This window comes from Spermophilus citellus (genome assembly GCF_964194105.1).
Source record: "Spermophilus citellus genome assembly, chromosome: 6".
NCBI classification, from domain to species: Eukaryota; Metazoa; Chordata; class Mammalia; order Rodentia; family Sciuridae; genus Spermophilus; species Spermophilus citellus.
The window spans coordinates 28,409,506-28,428,348 of record NC_138187.1 but is presented as its reverse complement, the minus strand read 5'-3'; the positions used below and the strand labels follow the sequence as shown (position 1 = coordinate 28,428,348).

At 54.8% G+C, this 18,843-nt stretch overlaps 1 protein-coding gene across 5 annotated transcripts in view; it reads left to right on the top strand.

Moving 5' to 3' along the window:
• HIP1 (huntingtin interacting protein 1) overlaps positions 1–18,843 on the top strand; it is a 134,065-nt gene that overhangs the window by 64,126 nt on the left and 51,096 nt on the right. The window lies entirely within an intron of this gene.

Genomic DNA, 18,843 nt, shown 5'->3' with positions numbered 1-18,843 from the left:
TATTTTATTTTATTTTATTTTGTCAGTACTGGAATTGAACCCAGGGGTGCTTTACCACTGAGCCCATCCCCAGCTCTTTTTATTTTTATTTTTTTGAGGCAGGGTCTTGTAGGTTGCTTATGTCCTCGATAAGTTGCTGAGGCTGGCTTCGAACCTGGGATCCTCTTGCCTCAGCCTCCTGAGCTGCTGGGATTACAGGCACCACCACGGCCACCAGGATCATTTTCTTGATGCACACATCTAAGGGTTGTTTCCTGTTCACCTTTGTCTCCTTTCTGGCCCAGAGAAGTCCCAGTCCAGTCATAGCCAGACAGGCACGTGGTCTGGCAACTGGCCCTGAGCCAGCGGATTCCAGCAGCCTGACAAAATTCACGTTGCCCTGGAGCCACAAAGAAATTAAGCCCTAGGTCTAAATTAAGGAAGGAAGGGGGGGAAGTCCCAGCGCATCTCCTTCAGATTTCCTGGAGCCCTACTGCATCCTTCATGGAGGCGATTAAGTGGACCAGAACACTTGGGGGTGGGAGCCCAGCTGGACATGCCCTGAGCATGAAGGATTAGGGAGCCTCTTCTGTGTCCTGAGAATATTCTAGATGCCATGCTTGGGCCTCAGAGTCACAGGGCCAGAGGCTGAATCCTGTGGCCACCACCTGGAGGATTTATGGCCGCGCATTAGTCAGGTGACCTCGCTGTGCCTGGTCTCCTCAGCCCTCGGCCAGGTTGGTGGCTGCAGCCTCGCAGGGGTGGCAGGCTGTACTGCCCATGGGGGGGCTTAGTAAGCCATGTCTGTGGTTAGTAATGTTTTTGCTCATTAGTTCAGGCAACAAATGAAATTGTTACACTAAAGGTAAAGGGTGGAACATGGCTTCTTTCAGAATGATCCCTGCTGGTCATTTGGATGTGGTCCAAGTGTCCCCCCAGGGCTCATGTGTTGAAGTTTAATTCCCATCATGAGACATTAGAAGGATAGAAACTCAGTCTGACCACAGTTTAGAGACGCCTTTGGGCTGGGCATAGCGCCACACACCTGTAATTGCCGCCGTTCGGGAGGCTGAGGCAGGAGGATTATGAATTCAAAACCAGTCTCAGCAGCTCAGTGAGGCCTTCAGCAACTCAGCGAGACTCTGTCTCTAAACAATATGTAAAAAAGGGCTGGGATGTGGCTCGGTGGTAGAGTGCTTGCCTAGCCTGCGTTAAGCTGTGGGTTCAAGACTCAGTGGTGCCGAATTGAGGGTTGGGGGATGGCACACAGTAGGTGCCTAATGAGTGAGCGACTACATGACGAAAGGAGAAGACCTTCCTGTTGAAGTCAGAGCGGCCCTCCCTGGGGGTGGACGTGGAGTTGGTTTGCCAGGAGTGGGGCCTGGAGGAGTGGGTGAGGAGGAGTGGGCACAGGTGTGACCGCCCAGGTTAAAAATAATCAGCTCGCCTCTGGGAGAACCAGTAAGCGGCTGGGGTGTGCTATTCTGGCCGACAGGTCTCCCCCGCCTTCTGGTGCCAGTGCCTGGAGATGGTGGCCCTCGCTGGTACCCAGATCAGCGTGGGAATGGCCAACTGGGGGCTGAAGCAAAAGTTTTGTTTTTTTTTTTAAACTGAACGCTTCCGTTGGTTTCTGTCATCACTTCTCTTTGGAGCACTCAGTTCATCTCATTTTCTGGGACCTAAAATAGCTTTCTTTGCTGGGTTCCTCCTGGACTTTACAGACGTCTGGTAAGATCACAGCCTCCACTCCTGCCAGCTACAGATGGCATCGCCAGCCATGGCCCTGGACACAGAGGCTCCCGTGGTGGCAGCTGGAGTGCTGGCCAGTACCTTTTGGCTCTTGAGATGTGCAGAAATTGACCCCTGAGCTGCAGATACTGAAGACCCGCCCCGGCCCTGTGCCAGCCGAGACTTGCAAGAGGGTGCTGGGTGGGTGCTGTCACCTTCGGAGGTGGAGAAGACCGGTTATTGTGATCCAGTGTGATTAGTGCAATGGCAGAGATTTAAGGAAAGTCCCACAGAAGCTCAGAGGTGGAAATAATTGACCCTGCTGTGGTACAGTGGGTCGAGGAAGGAGACCTTTCTTTCATTTATTCTGAAAAGATTTATAGGGTGCCCTCCACATGCTGCCTGCTGTACCTGGTCCTTGGGGTGCTTCGCAGAACCAGAGGTCCCTGTGTCCTGGAGCCGAGCTCTGTGTGCTTGTCGGTGGGAGGGGAGGCCGATGGCAATAAGTGCAAGTGAGCGTGATGTGTAGACCACGGAAGGGGGTTGGATTTCCTGGGAGGGGCTGGTGCAGAATGGCCTGAAGGTGCTTGGGTGAAGGAGGGCGGAGGCCTTCCCTGGCTTCTGCGCACCCTGGGAGCCTGACTCCCACCTAGTCTCCACCTGGCCCTCAGTCTGGCAGAGATCATGGCCTCAGCCTTGCCCCCTGGCTCATTGCTGAGCTGCTGAGTCTGGACCTCGCCACCTCTCTGTGCTCTCTCCCTCCTCCTGGGGTCTGTTCGGCAGGGATCACACAGGGCAGTCCAGAGAGACCAAGAGCTTGTCCATGGGGCCAGCTTTCATAGCAGCTGGGGAGGCGCTGCGTGCCTTTTGGAGTCAGGGAGCCGAGTGTCATGTCACGTGGGCAATTTTGGCCGTGGCTCTGGTATGGATTGAGGACCATCAGCAGGTCGGGAGACCCTCCCAGCTGAGCCCAGTAACCTCAGCCCATACATACGAGGCTAGGGCGACAGCACTTTGATCCCTGTCTCCTGCCATCCTACTCTCTTGTTCAAGTTGGAGACACTGAGGCTCAGAAATGATCTCTCCCGGGATCCCTCTTCCTGAGTTCTGGGCTCTGTCTGTGCAGCCGTCTTCCTTCACTGCTTCCCCCAGCTCCTGGGGAGAGAAGCCCCAAGTGCACTGTCTGCCGATGCTGTATGGTGGGGGGCTGCACTGAGCTGTGGTCATCGGTGGGAATGGGGAGGAAACGGGTGTCTGCAGGAGACATTGAACTTTGGCTGTTTTTAGGAACTATGGAAGGGTGTCACGAAGCTAAGGATCAGGCAGTCTCCCACCATCTGACGTGGATGCTGGTCCATACAGACTGAGTGCATTTCTGTGTGTGCACGCACATGTGAATACGCCATAATGAACCCTATGAAAGTGCTGCTTTTAGTGGTCAAAAACAGCCAAATTTTCATTTGATTCAACCAAGCTGGACACACAAACAAATGCAGTCATACTGTTAACAGAACTTCATATATTTGGGGTGAGGGTGGGGGCAGGTATTGGGGATTGAACCCAAGGGCGCCCTACCACTGAGCCACATCCCCATCCCTTTTTTATTTTTTATTTTGAGATAGGATCTCACTAAGTTGTTGAGGGCCTCACTAAGTTGCTGAGGCTGGCCTTGAACTTGGGATCCTCCTGCCTCAGACTCCCAAGTCTCTAGGATTACAGGCATGCGCCACCACACCTGGTGCTATATGCTTGTATTTTAGCTTTCGCTGGGCTGTAGACTGAGAAACAGTATACCATGGTGGTCAAGGCCATGGGTCCTGGGGTTTAAAGTCTGTCTCCACTGTTTACTCACCTAGCAGGTTACCCTGAATCCCTGGGCCAAGGTTTTGCCTTTTGTGTTGTGAGATGGTCATGGAACCTTCTATGCAGAGCTTTGGGGGCCGCTGCAGTCACATGTTTGTGAAGTGCTTAGGTCAGTGCAAGCACTGGGTAAATTTAGTGAGTATCACTGTCTTTCCAATGAGTTCAGGTGACACGTCACCTCATCATGATCAGCCCTCTATTAATACATTTCCCACTCTTGAGGTGAGATCCTTGTATAAATGTCTAAGACTGTTTATCCAGTCATCACTTTCTGCCTTAAGGATGTAGGCATTGAAGTGTTAGCTTTAAAGAATTTTTTTTACTGATGAGTTTTGAGCTGGGGAGTGAGTATAGGGGAAGGTTCTCTGGGCTGTTGGCCTGTAAACGAACTCACCAGTTAGTCTCAGCCTGTTCCTGCTGCTATAACAAAATCATTTCGACTGTGTGATTTGTTAACAGAAGAAATTTACTTCTCACCATTCTGGAGGCCGAGGAGCCTCTGATGGTGGGGCTGACAGGTTTGGTGTCTGGTAAGGACCTCTTCCATATGGGGTACGTTCTCTCAGCACGGAAGAGATGGAAGGCACAGGCTGCTCTCTGTGGCCTCTGTCTTGGAAGGCTCATCCTGCCCATAGGGCAGAGCCTCAGGGATCACTTAGCCCCTCCTCAGAGGACCCCTCCGCAGGAATGACGCTTTAACTTGGATTCTGCCTCAAGGAACACAGACTTCAATCCATGGCACCCCCTTTGCTTTTCCACCCCCACAGTGACACTGGCAGCTTGGTAGTCCCTCACTCGGGGCATTGTTCACTTCTGAGCCTCGGCCCTGCTGTCCTGCAGGCTGATGGCCCTTGTGGCCCTTTTCCAGGCCAGCTTCTCTGGTGAGACAGCTCCTCCTACAGGTGTCATTCCCACCCTTCAGCGCTGGCCACATGCCCAGCCTGTTGCCCTGTACACTGCCCATGGGTGTTGCTCCTCTAAACATGCTGTGGACACACTGCGTGACGCCTGTCCAGCTAGACCTGGTCTTCGAAGCCAGCACTGTCTTCCCTACCTGCGAGCTGACCAGATCTAGCACTTGACACGTAGCTACCCTATGTGTGTCGAGTGGTGGGATCTAATGAGTAAAGGAAACAAGGAGCCAGTGACTGACTGCTGGAACTCAAATCAGCGGAGGTGGTTGGAAAGGGGTGAGTCTAGGCTAGCCTCCATAGAAGGGTCAGATGATACAGGACGTGTCTGGAAAACATCCCTGAGGGACAGGAATGATCAGTAGGATTGAAAAGGCCAGCAGAAGCCAGTCCCCAAGCTTTGGTTGCCAGGCCAGGAAGTAGAGCAGATTCTCTACATGTGGCCGTGAGCCTGGGTATCAGCCACCTTTCTGTTGCTGTAACAAGCACCAGCGTTGATCAGCCTAAAAAGAGAAAAGGTTTATTTTGCTCACCATTTTGGAAGTTCCAGCCCATGATCGATCGGTTGTCTCGTGCTTCTTGTGCCTGTGGGAAGGCAGGGCCTCATGGTAGGAGTGCACAGTACAGGAAGCTGCTCATCTCTTGGCCTCTGGGTAGAGAGAGACCCGGGGAGGCCTGAATCCTGATATCTCCTTCTAAAACGTGTCCAGTGACCCAACAACTTCCCACCAGGACCACTTTTAAAAGCTGTGCCAGGGCTGGGGATGTGGCTCAAGCGGTAGCGCGCTCGCCTGGCATGCGTGCGGCCCGGGTTCGATCCTCAGCACCACATACCAACAAAGATGTTGTGTCCGCCGAGAACTAAAAAATAAATATTAAAAATTCTCTCTCTCTCTCTCTCTCTCTCTCTCTCTCTCTCTCTCTCTCCCCCCCCTCTCTCACTCTCTCTTTAAAAAAAAAAAAAAATGTGCCACCTCTCAGTGGAGCCATGAGCTGGGACCAGGTCTTCAGTGCATGGCCCTCTGAGGACAGATCAAACCGTACCATGAGGGTGGTTGGAGCCATGTTCTATGGAAGGTGGTCTGGCAGCATTGTGACCGGCAGGAGCTGGGGACCTGCAGGCTGTCAGGCCTGGAGGCTTGGTGGCGGCCACCTCTCACCCTCCGTGACCCCTCCGCTCACTCCCCTGAGGATGGCTCTTCTTTGCCCTCAAGAGACAGAGTGTGGTTCCCAGTAGCCTGGCTTTCTGGGGAGGTCACTTTGCAGCTACTGCAGTGATGCAGCCCACCTCCAGGGTCAGTAGCCTCCCTGGCCTGGGAAGGCTCTAGCAGGTCCTCTCCCACCTGTGCTCCGGGGTCAGGGCAGGGAGGATGGAGGGCCCCTGCCTGATGGACATCCTGTGGCCTCCTGCAGGTGACCGGGCCCTGCATTGCTCACTTGCTGGCGAATTTATTTGGTTCTGACCCGTGTTCTTTCTCAGTCCCTGAAACCGAGGACTTGGCTTCGGCCTCTGTGGGTTTTTTTGGTGGAAACGAGTCTGATCGTCCTCCTCAGGCCGGGAAAGAGGTGTCTGGGATGCATGCACTTGAACCTGCAGTGAGATCTGGGTTCAGATTCTGGCTCTGCTCCTCACCAGCTGGGTCGCCCAGTTAGCCAGGCATCGTGACCAGCTGGGCAATTCCCTGAGCTGTCCCGTGCCTCAGTTTCCCCATGTGGTTAGCGGAGTTTGTCCCAGTGTTGTGATAAGGGCTCAGTGAATGATGGGAATGGATCTCGGATCTGTTATGGGCCAGGCGAGGGTGACCGACTGGGCTTCTGCCCAGTAGAGGGAAGGCTTTTCCACCTGTTTTTAGGAGGGAAATCGAGACCCACGGCAGGGAGGGAGGAAGTGAAAGACAAACCAGAGACTCTGAGCCTTTGGCCTTATGTGTCCCCTCCTGTTGCTCAGGCCCTGTGTCTTCCTCCCAGTCAGCCTGGAGGTTCCCTCTCTCTTCCTGAAAGTTCTCCTTGAAGAACAAGAAGGACACCAGAGTGACCACATGTGTCTGATCCCCCCGGGGTCCAGCCACTCTCCAAGCTGGACAGGCACCAGGAGGCACAGCGGGCTCCAGGGCTGGTGACCAGCACCAGGGGCAGGACTGGGGCTGGCTGCATGGTGGGGACAGCGGCCAGCTTCTTCCTCCGCGTGCACCTGCCCACCCTGTGCCCGCTGTGGCTTCGCCCGTGACCTTGCTTCCTCTTTTGCTCTGGAGAGGCTCAGTCCCTGGAAATCTTGGTTAGCTCACCTGTAGCCGCCTGTGGCTGAGCCCTGGCTATGTAGCAGGAAAGTGCGCCTGAACAGGTCCCTGTCCCAGACACTTCCCCTCATACACAGAAATGCCACCATTTCTCCCATTGGCAAGGGAAGCCCTGGTCCCCTCCTTCAATGTGCTGCCCCTTTGCTCCCCCAAACGGCAGGTGCTGCAGCTGCTGGCTGCCTCCAGCTCCCTCTCTTTTCCTGGACCCCATCAGGGAGGGGGCTTCCATGTCTCCACCAGACCCAAGCAGCCCTGCTAAAGGCCACGGCACCATCCAATCCAACGGCCAGGTCTCGTCCCACCCGGTCAGTCAGCAGTTACACGCTGATCGCTGCCACCTGACTGTCCTGAACATGGCTCTCCATGTGGCCCCCAGGGCACCCACTGTGCTGGTTTCTCGTACCCCTGGACTGTTCTGCATTTCCGTCCCAGGGTCCCTCCTCTCTGGGGTGTCCCAGACTCCCCATCGGCACTCACTCCTGGGGGGTCTTTCCAGTCCTATATCGAGTGCCCCAGGACAGAAGCTGCAGAGCCGTCTGTCCCTTCCACCTCTGCTCCGTGAGACGGCATCCCTCCCTCTGCCTTCCTGCTCTGGGAGGGGCGCATCACCCAATTTATGAACCTAACCCAGAGCTCTCCTGAATCCCAGTCCTGGCCCAGTCTACTGCTCCTGTGTGGCTCCGCCTGGATCCCGATAGTCTCCATGTACCCCCCGCCAGGAACGAGCCCCGTCTCCCCACCCAAGCCCGCCCCCCAATGGCCTCTCTGGCCCCTCAGTGGCAGTCCGTCCTTCCTGTTGCTCTGGCCAAGAGTTGGTGTGTTAACTGTGCCTCCTTCCTTCCTCCCAGCCCACGTCCATAGCCTCCCGCCATCGCATTCTGCGTCAGCAGACCCCATCGGCTCTACCTTCAAAATAAGATCCAAATCTGACCATACGCGTCACGGTCTGAGCCATGTCATCTCTGGCCTGTGTCACTACAGCAGCATCCTAACTGGGGTCCCTTGGGTCCACACCTGGCACTGAGGTGTGTCTTAGCAAAGTGAGTCAGGCCATGGTACCCCCGTGCTCAAAACCTCCCATTTCCCCGGCACCCCTGCCCTCGTGGCTCCTGTCATACTGGACCTCTTGCTGTCCTCATTCCACAACCTGCTCAGTGTGGCCGTGGTAGTGCCGGGCACAGGATAGGCCTTCAAAAAATATGTGTTGAACGGCCGCAGGCCTGCCATCACAAGTTTGAGGCCAACCTCCACAACTTAGCAAGGACCTGTCTCAAAATAAAAAATAAAATAAAAAGGGCTATGGAAGTGGCTCAGTGGAAAAGTGCCCCTGGGTTCAATCCCCAGTGCCAAAAAAGAAAGAAAAAGAAATATGTACGGAATAGGAAAAGAATTCCCAGCAGTTGTTCCGAGTTTGAAGACTAGAGATTTGGATGACCTCTAAGAAACTTAACCATGATTGGGGTGAAGCGTGGAACTGGGTGACAGAGCAAGACTGGGCCTCTCAGAGAGCGGGTGACCAACTGTACTGGGCCAGCTCTATAGTTAGAGGCTTCATGGGAGGAGAGCTATTTTTTTGAGATTTATGTAACAGATGTGGTTTTGTATAAATCACACTTCTGTAAACTGAATCCTATTTTAAATGTACTAGCGGAGATTGCTATTTAAAGGAATCTGATGCCAGTTTCTTTTGTAAGATGAATAATCATCTCCTAATTTGTCCCCGGCGTCAATTCACATTTTCCATACAGCTTTCATGTTGACTTGACTCCTGTGCCTGTCTGAGCTGCGGGACTCTCCCCGGTGCTGGGGATCCCACTGCCTCCACCACACTCTCTCTGTGCTGTCGACTTCCCCTGTTCCAGACTCTCCATTAGCCGGGCTGTTTCCTGAGACTCAGACGCGGAGTGCTCTCCGGAGATATGCCGGGATCCAGGGCAGGACGTGCAGCGGCCCCTGCCTAGACCAGAGAGTCCATTCTGGGGCATCTGTTCAGTGGGTCGTGCCTTCTGGCTGGGGTCACAGAATTAAGTTCTCAGGGATGTCCAGGTAGAGGCAGGTTTGGGGACCACTGAACACAGTGAAAACCCGTGCTGCCTGCCGTTGGCCCATCCCAGTTGGAGAGCAGATGGAATGGGATGAGGGCTTTGCAGAAGGTAGCTGGTGTGGCCATGGCCATCCCAGAACTGGTCCATGTGTGGGCAGGAGTTCAGGGTTTGGGAATGTCTTCTCTCAGTCCCTCACTCTTGTCTCTGCTGATATCTGGGACAAGGTCAAGGTCCTGTGGCCACTCGATGGAGTCTTGTTCAGCTGCTTTCCATGGTCTGCCCACAAGGAACTTGGCTTTCACGGGCTCACTGTCCAGTCTCCTGTGCACTCAAATGGGTCTGTCCAAGGGAGCGTCCTCTAGAGAGCATGTGGCTATGAGGTATGGCTGCATGAGAAACCCGGACTAGAATCGGCTTCCAGGAGGGTGGAGGGGAGACTTGGTTGGAGGTGGCTGGGCCTTAGGCAGGTGGCTGACCCAGGCACCTGCTCTAGGTTTTCTGACAGACTTTCTCCTTTTGGTTCTGACTGGAACAAAAGGTTGTAACAGCTGGATGCTGTGGTACCTGCCTGTAATCCCAGCCTCTGGGGAGGCTGAAATAGGAGGATCCTGAGTTCAAAGCCAGCCTCAGCAACTTAGTGAGGCCCTAAGCAATTCAATAGATCCTGTCTCTAAATAAAATATAAAAAGGGCTGGGATGTGGCTTAATGGTTAAGCATCCCTGGGTTTGATCCCTGGTACAAAAAACAAACAAACAAAAACCAGTCATAGCATCTGCTAGGAGAAGGTTGAACTGTTTTGAAGATTCGAGAAATCCTCCTTTAAGGTACAAATGTGTTGAGGTCAGACAGAGGTCTGCTGAGCCAGGAGTTCCGCTCTAACCATCTGAATAATAGAACAGAGAATATGCAGCTCTAGAGAAAGGCTGTGGCCACCCCAGTGTGACTTGGCCACCGGAGCAGGCCCTGCCTCCCTCGCACGGGCTCGGCCTCAGAGGGCAGCAGATGCAGGCTCTAGGGAACAAACTGAGCAATGCTGTTGTCCTCGTCACCCAGCAAGCCTGGCATTCGCGGATCTGAATGAGCCAAACAGGTGAATGGAGAACGTTCAGCCAGAGCCAAGGAGATACCTTGGTGTCGCCATTGTGTGTGTGAAACAGGGTTCTGTGAACTTCTAGGCTGTGCTTCAGGAAAACTGGGTCACAGCTGTGTGCAGGTCACCATCTGAAGTGGGGACCAGGATCAAAAGGGGCTGTGGAGCGGGGCATCGCAGAGGCTGCTGGAGGCTGGATTTCTCGAGATTGGGCCCCGCTGGGAGGGCCCTCGAGGACCTGCTCTTCCTGCTTCCTTGGGGGTCAGTGGGGTGGACCGCAGAGTGAGAGGTGAGATGGTGGGGGAGGGGCCGCTGTGGAAGAAAACCCGAAAAGAATACAGAGGGTGTCTGGGCAGAGGACACCGCGGGCCTCTGTCCTGCTAGAATGTGACAAGTGCTTCCCAACTCAGTCGTGGGACAGGCGCGTCACCAATGAACCAGTTTAGAAAACTCACAAGTCCACGGGGCTGGGGGTGTGGCTCAGCGGGAGAGCACTCGCCTAACATGTTCAAGGTCCTGGGTTTCGATAAAGGTATTGCGTCCATCTACAACTAAAAAATAAATATTTTCTTAAAAAAAAAAAAAAAAGAGCCCACAAGTCCCAAGTCTTGTTCTGTGGACATGATACATATTCAAATGTCATTTCAGAGTGGCCCTCTGGGGCATGTTTGTTGCTCAGGGTATGTTCTGTGGCCGTTCGCGTCTAGGACAATGGGTTCAGAGACAGAACTGGACAATGAGGGGTTCCCTGCTCCGGACCATCTGTCAGCCAGCGGCCACCCCCACCGCCTTGCGTCCTGATGGCTGGGCGACTTGCTGTGTGTTACTAAAAAAGGAGAGAAGGCGCACCCCGCCTTTGGACAGCTGGGCAGAGGAGGGAGGCGAGGAAGTTGGGCAACGCTGGTGGTTTAGGGGAGGACACGGCCGGGTTGTCGGCTCCTGTGGACCAGCTGTCTCTCTGGAAGTTTCCCTGGAATCCTGCATGAGAAGCCTGTGAGCCCAGCTCAGAGGACACTGGGGCCAGGGTGTGTTTGAGGGCCGTCCCGAGGCCAGCTCCCCAGGCAGATAACGCTCTGGAAGAGCGGCTGGGGTGATTGAGTCCTTTGGTGTGAGACCTGTGAACGTGACCTTGCAGTTTGGGGTGCTAGGGAAGTAGAACCAAGGTCTCTCTGTGACGAAAGCGGTGGCCCGTGGGTGGGGCTGGGGAGACGGGCCAGCTTCTCCTTTTTCCTAAGACACGGTGTCTGAGCATCTTACCCTGTGCCCTACATGCTAGGCCTTCTGGTGGCCTAAGTGGGTACTCCACATTTGTCAGAAGTTCTGCCACAGGGAGAGAGGCAGCTGGCATTGGGGACAAGGAGTAGCTCTGAGACCCTCATGAAAACAGGTTGTTCTCCCCCCACCCCTTGCTGTCAATCTCGCTTTCCCGGCCACCGTGCGGGAGACCCCAGAGTCAGATGGTTCAGCCCACGGTCACCCAAGCACAGGGAGGGCCCTGCTCTGTGCTCATCCACCTGGAGAAGAGGGGACCAGGCCCCATTCTTTGTCACGGCCTCAGTTCCACCCCATCACCAGAGCCCCCTCTGCCTGTGTCCCATCGCAGCCCAAGGCAAGCGTCGCCCTGTTACCAGCAACCTTAAAGCCAGTGCCCATGGCCTGGCCCAGGGAACGTACCTGGGTGGCCTCACCTAGTGGGAATGGCCGGGGCAGAGCCCACAGCAGGGGGAAGCAGGGGAGAGAAGCCAGGCTGCTCAGAGGTGCCGAGAGCCCCCAGGTCCTGTTCCCTGACCCCAGGTCACTAGGGCCATCTTGTCACTCTCAGTGTCCCTCCCACCCACTGGCTGCCCTTTTACAGCCTCTTTCAACTTGCAGTTGGGGTGCTAGGGAAGTGGAACCAAGCTCTGTGTGTCCCTGACTTGGTGGGAAGGTCCCTGAGCTCTATCTGGGCCTCTTGCACTTTTTATTGACTGGCACTTCTGAGGTGATCTCATGCCGCTGGCTGGTGGCTTTGAACGCCACTACAAGCACCTTGGTAACCCCCAAGTCTGTCCAGCTCCACCTTCTTCCTGCCCTCCCAGCTGCCCGTCTGCCTGGATGCCGTCCCATCTCGTGCTCTCAGGCTGTAACAAAACACCCCAGGCCGAGTTCATCTATGAGCAACGGGAGTTACTGCTCACGTGCTGGAGGCTGGGAGTCCAGGGTCAAGGTTTCACAGGTCGAATCCCGCTCTGTGTCATAGATGGTGCCTTGCCATCGCACCTCGAAGGGTGGAGGGGACGAGCCCGCTGGTGACCACACGGCCTCCCAGAGGCCCGCCTCCTGATGCCCTTGCACTGGGATTAGGGTGCATCCCAGGGTCGGTGGGGGCACAGGCTCAGACTGCAGCAGGTACTCATAGGCGTCTCGAGCCTCCAGCCTTGTCACACGCAGACCCACACTCCAGGCTCTGCCACGAGCTGGAATCCCCCGGTGTCCTCTGTTCAGAAAATGCCAGTTCCACCCTCAGATGCCAGGACTTCTTGCTTCCATCTTTCTCTGCCACCGCCACACCAAAAACATCTGTAGACCCAACCGTGCTGGTTCAGGGTTCACCCAGACCCTAGCTGTTGCTCTCTAGCTCCTGCCCCCTGTCCTGGTCCAAGCCACCCATGTGCCTGGCCTGCATTATTGTAATAGTCTCCTGTTTATCATCCCGGCTTCCTGTACTGTGTGTTCCCCACTCAGCAGCCAGAGCAGTCCTAAAACCAACAACAACAACAACAATAACAAACAGATCATTCCTCTGCTTTCAGTTCCTTGTCTTGATCAGTTTTCTGTCGCTGTTACAGAGCTCCTGAGACAGGTTAGTTTATCAGGAATAGAGGCTTGTGTTGGCTCGTGTTTCTGGAGGCTGGGAATTCCAGCAGGAAGGTTCTGGCACCTGCTCCACTTCTGGAGAGGCCACTTTCTGCTTCCACTCATGGGAGAAACTGAAGGGTGAGGGTGCAGGTATAGAAGGTGTGACACAGGAGGCCACCTGGCTTTGTAACAGTTCAATCCCATGTTCACTAACCCTGTCCCCATGAGAATTAACCCAGACCCCTGTGAAAGTCGTTGATCCCTCTTAACCTAATTGCCTCTTCAAGGTCCCACCGCTTCTCAACACCATGCCATTGGGGGTGAAATTTCAACATGAGCTTTGGTGGCCACAGACCTCACCCAAGCCACAGGAAGTGCTTTAGGAGCCTCACTCCATCTGGCTGCTTGCTGTGCTCATCCCTCCCTGCCCCAGTCCTGCCGGTCTGAAGACTTTGACTTGCTGTTCTCTCTGACAGAAATGGCCCCTGACTTTTCCAGGACATGGTGTAAATGGTGTCCTAGTGCCTTTGAGATTCATCCCTCTCTGTGGGGGCATCAAGTTTGGGTTTTTTTTTTTTTTTTTTGATGTTGCCAAGTGGCGCCCTGTGGGTGTCCGCCCTGCAGATGGTGTGTCCTCTGCCTGAGGGACACTGGAGTCACTTCCAGTGTGGAGAGGCCTGAGAAGAAGAAAACTGGCGTCTTTTGTGCTCACATGGGGTCCTGGTCTAGCCCTGGGGCTTTCCCTGTGCCTCATGTGGGGAACTGAGGTCTCTGAAGCTTTCTCGGCCCTTCTTCCCCATCACCCCTCCCCCAGCGTTTTCCTTGATTTCTCTCTCTGACCCGGAGTGGCTCGCCACCCCTGAACACACTCCCACTGGCCCTCCGCATCCCGGGTTCCACCTTGGCAGATTCAACCAATAGCACCTATACAAAATATGCCTAGATTTGTTTTTCTTATTGTTGTTCCCTAAACAGAGCAGGATAGAGACTGTTCACCTGGCGTTTGCATTGTTAGGAATTGTAACTACTCTAGAGATGATTTAAAATTTTCGGGAGGGTACACCTAGGTTCTGTGCGAATGCTCCACAGGGACTTGGGCACGCTCAGAGTGCGGTCTCTATGGTTTTGGAACACATCCCCTAAGGATACCGCAGGATTTCTGTATCTGGTGCCTGGCAACCTCTGGCATGTGGTGGGAGCAACCAGGACTGGCTCTTGTCCTAGGTATATAATTCAGTTCACATCACCCACAGTGAGCTGGCTTCCTAACTTTCCCCTTCCTGTGGTGGTCACATCAGTCTGCTGGCGGAGGCACTGGAAGCTCTTTGTTCCACCCTTGCCCCTTCTCCCTATTCTGCTCTTCCATCATATGCCCTTGGATGCTGGGCCCCGGAGGTCCTGTCCTCTGGTCGTCATCCACGATCGTTCTCTTTAAGTATCCTCCAGATAAGTTGCTGTTCCTTCCAATCCATTAGCCCCATCTGCTCTCCGTGGTGAGGTCAGGGAGGAGGGAACAGCCTGGGGCCAGCAGGCCTCGCCCCCGTGGTCTTTCTTGTCTTGGAGATGTGGTGGGAGACTTTGCCTTGGTGATGGATGGATAGTCGACACCACATCACATGAAACACTGGCTTAGAACCTAACAGGGAAGCAAGGACACTTTGACATCAGCTGCTCCATGGACACATGTTGGCTTCTGGTGCCTTTTTTCCTTTCAGGGATCTCTTTTTTTATTTTATTTATTAGTTTATTTATTTTGCATCGCCGGGGATGGAACCCAGGGCCTCACACATCTCCACTCTCCCCCGAGCCCCAGCCTGGGCCCTGTTTCTGGGATCCCCTGTGGTTGATGTGTGCAGTTCTACCACCTTCTCTCAGGCAAAGCTTGACTGGTCTTTGGATACCACTCCCTCTCCCTACCACCCCGCCATGATCCCTGGACTCTTTCTCCATGATCCCTGGTCCCTTTCTCCACTATACTCCCATGATCCCTGGATTCTTTCTCTATGATCCCGCCATGATCCCATGTCCCTTTCTTCATGACTCCACCGTGATCCCTGGTCCCTTTCTCTATGACTCCACCATGATCCCTGGTCCCTTTCTTCATGACTCCACCGTGATCCCTGGTCCCTTTCTCTATGACTCCACCGTGATCCCTGGTCCCTTTCTCCATGACCCCACCGTGATCCCTGGTCCCTTTCTCTATGACTCCACCATGATCCCTGGTCCTTTTCTCCATGACCCCCCCCCCATGACTCCTAGTTCTTTTCTCCACCGTGTCGCCAGGCCCCTGGAGGTGGGCGATAGGCTCCTCACCATTGCTCGCCCTCTGAGCCCTTGACTCCTCCGAGTCAAGCCTGGTGCTCCCTCCTCACCGTGGGCGGCCCTGCAGCCCTGCCCCGGGGTCCCGCGGCCCCTCCCCTCGGCCCTGCACTTCCGGTCAGTGCCCCTGCCGCGGTGCTCAGTCTTAAGACGTCCTGGACGGAGAGCCAGATGCAAAAACAGGAGCTTGCCCAGCCGCTGGCTGAGGCCGCGTGCCTGGCCTCGCCCGGCCTCTTTACTCTGTGCACACAGGAGCGCTTCAGGTGTCCACTCGGGTACCCTCTGCGCATCTGGAGGGCCCTGTCCTTCAGTGTCCCCTCCTGACTCTGCTTGTTACTCTGTGCCACTCACAGACTCAGGGCAACTTGGACGCCCTTTCCAGTCTTCATGAAGTGCTTTGCGTTTGCGCGGCCGGAGAAGGAAGGGGCAGGAGGAAGTCCGGCTTCCTCTCCCGTCAGCAGCCGGCCCTTTGAGGACGAGCTCCACTGGCTAGCGGCATCTGGGAGGTCCCCGCATCCAGTTGTTCACTGTCCATCACAGCTGTCAAAGCCCCCCTTGGGCTTGTGTGGCACAGTGTCTCACCAGCTGCGGAGTGGCCCTGCCCTGAATACCAAGGCCTTGTTTTCCAGTCGGAGGTGGACACAATAGCTTTATTTACACTCCGTGCTGAGGGTGAGCCCAGGGCCTCACACCAAGGCAAGCGCTCTGCCACCGAACCACGGCCCCTGCGCCCCCATTTTTTCTAACCACAGTTTCTCAGTGACTCCGCCGGGCTGTTCTCTGGGGGATTTACCCTATTTTAGCAACTCCCATTGTCCCTGTCCCCCAGCCCCTGGTAACCACTTTCTGACTCTCAAGAGTCCAACCACTCTAGGGACCTCTGTAACTGTCATTGTTCAGCCCTTGTCCTTTGGTGACTGGCTGATGTCACCTAGCATGGTGTCCTCGAGGTCCCTCTGTGTTTTGGCACGCAGCACAACATCCTTCTGTTTTAGAAATGACTAAGGATTCTGTGTCATGGACAGACACATCTACCTGCCGCTCACTGTTGACGGACCCTGGTCTGCTCCTCCCAGTGCCCCCTTGTTTCTTTAGCTCTTCGGGGCACTGCACAGGCCTGGTCACCCTCCTCCAACTGAACACAGGTTTGCACATCAGTCTTTCTTGGTCTTCTCCACTCTCCCAATCCACTGTCCAGATGGGGACACTACCAAACAGAGCCTGCCTGCCTTGCTTTCATTTTTTTTTTCTCTCTTTCTTTCACTGGGGATTGAACTCAGGGCACTTAACCACTGAGCCATGTCCCCAGCCCTTTTTAATTTTGATTTTGAGACAGGGTCTCATTGAGTTGTTGAGGCCAGCCTTGAACTTGCAGTCCTCCTGCCTCAGCCTCCTGAGCTACTGAGATTTCAGGCATTCACCACTGTGCCTGGCTCAGCACCAACCTTTTGGGGATCTGCCTGACCCAACTGTTCAGTTACTTATCACAAATCCAAAAGTCAGAGGATATGCGGGCTTTAGCGAGGGAGACGGGAGACATGGTCCTAATTTTGGTAGTTGCCAGTTGATGCAGCAAGTGAAACCCTATAAAGTGGAGAAATGCTGCGTTAGCTGGGGGCCATAAAAACATACCCTGGGCTGGCCCTCGAGCAACAGATATTTATAGACCGGGAAGCCCAAGATCAAAGTGCCAGCTGACCTGGTTTCGCAGTGGGGACTGTCCTCCTGGCCTTTCAGGTGGCCATCTACTTGCTGTGTCTCCTGACCTAGAGTCGCTTCCACAGGGGGACAGGAATCTGCGCTGCCAGGTTGTCCTGGACAGCTTCTCCAGAGGATCAGTTCCTGTTCTCCAGCCTGATCAGTACCTCAAACTAAGGGACCCTCTTGCTTTTCCTTTCCACCGTGAGTTGAAGGAGCAAAAGGTCCTGGGGGACCACGCAGCAGATGGGGGCGGGTTTGTGCTGGACCGCTGGGGGTTTCTGAGGGCAGCATGGTGCAGGTGGAGCTGGGTTTGAATTCTGGCCTCACTGGGGCTTTTGGTGCGGGGGTTGGACGGTTCTCACGTGTGCAAAGCACAAGCTACACCGCCTGCAGCCCTGACCCTGCCTCTTGTTTTCTTTGCTACCTGGGGCGACTGGACTTGGATAATAGTGGGTCAGATTCCCTGTCCTCCAGAGCCGGGGGCGGGGGGGGGGGCGGCGGGGGATCAGAAGCAAATCACAGCTGGGATGCCCTGTAGGAGGCAGAGGCCCAAGGGAGGGTGCCTGGCCGTGGATGCTGCTGCCACCACGGTCTAGTAACAGTGACAACTACAGACGGTCCCTGATGTAGAAGGGATCAACTTCAGGTGTCTCAGCTTCATGATGGCGTGAAAGTGAGCCCACGCAGGTGTCCCACAGCTGTTCTGTAAATGATGCCAGCCCTTCGACACTTTTGTATGGAATAGGCTTTGTGTGGACCACTTGCCAGCGGGGGGCTAATATAAGTGTTCTGAGCATGTTGAAGTAGCCCAGGCCCAGCCGCGGTGTCTGCTAGTGAGGGGTCATAAATGCTTTGTGTGTGTCCGTGCCTGCATGTGTGGAACTGGCATTGAGAAATCTGCAATCCATTCTTATTTATTTACTGAAACCAGGGTCTCACTAAGTTGCTGAGGCTGGTCTCAAACTTTTGATCCTCCTGCCTCAGCCTCCCTCCTGCCAAGTAGCTAGATTACGGGCCTGTACCTCCACACCTGGCTTAATGCATTTTTGACTTAACAGGATTTCAATGTACAGTGAGTTTTTTGGAACGTGACCCCACCATCACCCAAGGAGCCTCTGTACTCTTGTTAATTTTGATAATTTGAAAGACTTAGTTTCACTGATGCTGCAGACACCCCGCTGCCGAGTGCTGTCCAGCCTCCTGTCCCTTGCTTGTTCCCTCACTGTCACAGGTCCTCTGGCCTCAACATGGCCCCAGCCCTCTCTGCCACCCTGGCTCAGGCCTGATGTCCCAGCTGTTCCCCGTGGCTGCCCACCTGTGCTGGCCGTGAGTCTCTCCCCTCCAGGCCTCACCCTGCCTTTCCTTGTCGCCAGCCTTGTTACTCCCTGGGGGACTGAGGACCCCAAGAAGCCCGCTGAGCCCTGAATCTCAGGACCAGGCACCTGGGGGAGGATTTTGGGTTCATGCAGCTCAGAACCAGTAGCAGGAATACGGGCTGGGCTGGGAGGAGGCTGAGAGCTGGACCAAGCCCCCTCTCCCAAGCTGTTTTCTGTAACTTTCCAAAACCAGTAAGATGAGCCGGCACCATGAGGCCCTGCCGGTTCCAGTCCCCAGTTGCCACCATGGGCAGGAGGTGGTGCTGAGGCCACTGGTCCTAGGCCTTCCCCCTGGGCAGATAAATACTTGCTTCCTCCTCTGCCTTTGTCCATTTTCTGTTTGCTATAAGAGGACACCGGAGACTAGGTAATTTATAAAGTAAAAAGTGTATGTAGTGCACAGGGCCGGAGGCCGGGAAGTCCAAGAGCAAGGCCCTGGCGGCTGCTCAGTGTCTTTTGCTCCTTCAACTCACAGTGGAAGGCAAAAGCAAGTGAGTGTGTATGAAGGAGGCCGGACACCATGGTAGAGCGCTGGTGGAGGCCACTTGAGGCCCTGGGTTCAAGCACCAGCACCACACAGGGAATAAACCAAGGAGCTCGACAGAAGAGGCCGCCTCGCCTTGCTTTGTGACGACCCGCTTTCCTGAGAACGAGCCCACTCCGGAAAGGCATTGACCCCGTCCTTTCAGTCACCT